The sequence below is a fragment of the Cynoglossus semilaevis genome, chromosome 17, assembly GCF_000523025.1.
Source record: "Cynoglossus semilaevis isolate Cse_v1.0 chromosome 17, Cse_v1.0, whole genome shotgun sequence".
NCBI classification, from domain to species: Eukaryota; Metazoa; Chordata; class Actinopteri; order Pleuronectiformes; family Cynoglossidae; genus Cynoglossus; species Cynoglossus semilaevis.
In genome coordinates, this window is record NC_024323.1 from 14371919 (window position 1) to 14375315 (window position 3397).

General features: G+C 41.8%; 1 long non-coding RNA gene across 1 annotated transcript in view; it reads left to right on the forward strand.

The window, feature by feature from the left end:
- Positions 1-25: 25 nt before the first annotated feature.
- Positions 26-3397, forward strand: part of LOC103393560 (uncharacterized) — a 4745-nt gene continuing 1373 nt past the window's right edge. The window contains exons 1-3 of the long non-coding RNA XR_523029.2: positions 26-196; positions 1605-1710; positions 2426-2563. This is a non-coding gene — a long non-coding RNA (uncharacterized LOC103393560). The remainder of the gene's footprint in view (positions 197-1604; positions 1711-2425; positions 2564-3397) is intronic.

The following is a 3397-nucleotide window of genomic DNA, read 5'->3' on the forward strand; positions in this document are numbered from 1 at the left end:
TTTTTTTTGTCTTGTGTCTGCAGGGGAGAAGGAGCAGCAGGAGGAGCAGCAGGAGGAGAAGAGGAGACTGGATTCATGACAGACTCCTCTGATTTATCCCGTGGACAGTAACACGTGGGTCAGGTCCACGGTGGGTACCGAACGACGCGGCGCTCCGCCGGTGTAACACTATCACATGACGTCACAGACCCGACAGGTGAGATCTGAGTGTTTAACACTAACGAAGCCGTGTGGGATTCTGGGACATTTCATCAGCTGGGTCAGCTGACGTGGCTCCTCTACTGCAGTATACTGTAGTAGAGCGTAGTAATATTAAATATAAAAGTGTAGTACACACGTGTACCGTGAACCACGAGAGGAAATTGATAAAAACAAACAGCAGGTGTCGCCCCTGGAGGTGAAAACGTGTCAAAGCAAATTTTAAATATACTGTATATATGTACTTAACACAGTACTAGCCTGATACTAGCTTAGTTTTAGATTTACTTTACGTGACATTAAAATTAAATACTGCCTAAAAACCCAATACACGCCAATTGAAGTATTAAATAAAAACACGTAGTAGTACTTTGATACAGTTTGTAGTACCATTTTGAATCACATACCTCTGAAACTGAAAACCTCCTCCAGACGCTGGTACTGCAGTACACGTCACATGTGCAGTACAACTCTGTACTCAGTCCAGTCACTGACTTTCACTGTAGTACTCTAACTGTTAGTACTTCGTTGTATTTGAAGTATTTCTCCTCCTCTGCTCCGGAGTAAATCTGTAGTTTTGGTTTCTGAAAGTGTGTGTGTGTTTGGCAGCAAACGGCGGAAACGCCGAGTGGAAGCAGCCCACCGAGTGTGTGTGTGTGTGTTTCTGTGTTAAAATAGCAGCTGCAGACACACACACACACACACACACACACAGACACACACAGACACAGACAGCTGTAATGGAGGACCTGTGTCTGTATCTGTGGAGGAAACTCTTCTTGTTATCACGTCTGTTTCTAACGTTTCCTCCTGTAGATGACTCTGCTGCAGGTCAGACACTCATGATGATGTGGGGGGGGGGGGGGGGGGGGGGGGCGAAGCTGATGTGTTTCAATCTAAAAATCTACGGGTGCAATATAGTCGATTAACCGTCGGTTAAATATAGAATAACAACTGAGTAAACGGAATAAATTACATGTTTAGTAAAAGTCTCGACGTCTTTAATATTTAACATTAAACCTTTTTTTTATTTACTTGAAATATTAATGTAGTCTATTATTCATGACAAACAGTTGTGACGTCAATTTATCTTCACTGTCGTCATCGTTTCTTCCTGTGTTCGTTTTTTTTGCAACATCATAAATATTTCAGCACAAACGTTATTATTATTATTATTTTATAATTAATATATAAATAGTAAAAACAATATTTTTTAAACTTGAGCGGATGCAGACAGTACTGCAAAAAAAACTACTGTGAAAAAACTACTACTGTGACTTCTAGTACCGTTAGTAATAATAATAACAGTAATAAAGATAATGGGGATGTGATGAACTCTTTATTGACTGTTAAGTGTTTTATATATCCCCGTGTGTGTGTGTGTGTGTGTGTTCTGTCCGGTGCAGTAAAGCAGACAGCAGTGTCGTGGCTCCAGTGTCAACAGCAGAGACGCAGAAGGAACTCCAGGAATCTGAACAACTTCAGAGATTATCGACAATCAAAGCTGAGGAGGTGAGACGACTGCTTTATGGTTTTATGGCTCTCCTTCACCTCCTCTGTGTGTGTGTGTGTGTGTGTGTGTACGGGGGGGGCGGCTCTGGACTTTTATGGTTTTATGGCCGTTTATGACTCCTTGTAAAGTCGGAGGAATGGTGGCGAGGTGAAAAACAGGCCCCGCAGCAAACAGCAGATAAACAAATATACTGTGCTGAACACACACACACACACACACACACACACACACACTGTACAGTTCATCTGCGGTTCATCTGAACTGCGGCCAAAAGTTCATTCCCTATTTTTCACGCTGATCTGAGAACAAACAACTTTTGTTTCTTTCTGTTTCTTCGTTGTTGTTTCTGTGACTGAGACATTCATTAAAAATCCTTTTGTTTTATAAATGGTTTATTTTTATATAATTAATTTTTTGTGCTGCTGATTTTATTTTACAACTTTAAATGCCGTTTGTGAAAAATAAAATTGTAAAATTCTTCACTATTTAAAATTCATTGTAAAACGATTTACAATACGTTGTAAATCGTTTTATTTTAGTGACGACGGACTTGTTGAAATGTTGAGTTAAAAATAAGATCGAGAACGTGCGTCTGTGCGCGCGCACGGCTGAGCGACCTCTGCTGCAGCAGTTAATGCCAAACCGAGTGAAAACTCACGGACAGAGAACGTCCGCGGCCGTCTGTTGTTGTCTAATGTAGTCATGTGTCTCCAGGTCAGCTGACCGGTGTCCGTCACGGAACCGTGGGCAGGTCAGTTCACCGGACTGTTACCGGGGCAGGAGTCCGAGACCGAGCTGTGGCCGCGGCAACAACAGGAACCGCCGTGGGCCGAGTTGAAGATTAACGTGTGGGTGAGTGAATGAGTGAATGAGTGTGAATGCAGCAGCACTCGGATTTTTTTCACTGAAACAAAAAAAAAATTCACAGAAGAAGAGAGGAGCACGCGCACACGCAGTGGGTTACTGATAAACTCTGAACAATGTTAAAAAAGATGAGAGAGAACAGCGCCGACACGACTTTGTTGGTAGAATGACACTTTTATTATTATTATTATTATTATTATTATTGTTATTATTATTATTATTATTATTTGTTTACACGCCATAAAATCTAAAATTAATAATTAAATTCATATAACTTGTTCACGGTTCTTTGAACGGTACACGATCCGGTTCTCAAAATTATGTAAACGATTATCGATTTTACCGGAACGAAAGAAACGGTTTTTATTCATCACGATACTTTAAAAAAAATGTTTGTTTTTTATTTATTTATTTATTTGTTTGTTTCATAAGTGTTGGGGTCTCAGGCCTTATTTTGAGGCCGTATCCAAACGCTGGCTCTCGGGGACCAGACTCTGAGGCTGTGGTTTGACACCGACGTTCACCGGTGGTGGTGGTGGAGTCTGGTTCGGCCGCAGTGTTTCTCTGTGGCTGTGATAAAATGCAGCGTCGCTGTTGTTGATATGTCAGAATGTAAAGCAATGAGTGAATCACGTGACTCCCAGACCCCCGGGGTCCCGGCCCTGTGGACTGGAGCCGTGCGTGTGAATGATAATAAAAGAGGAATTCCACTCAGATACTGATAATCTGAGCACACAGAAAAAAAAAAAATCTCATCGAGCTGCTGGGATGTCAGGAAGAAAAGAAATAGATGAGAGCCACAGAGGGGGGAGGAGGGGGACG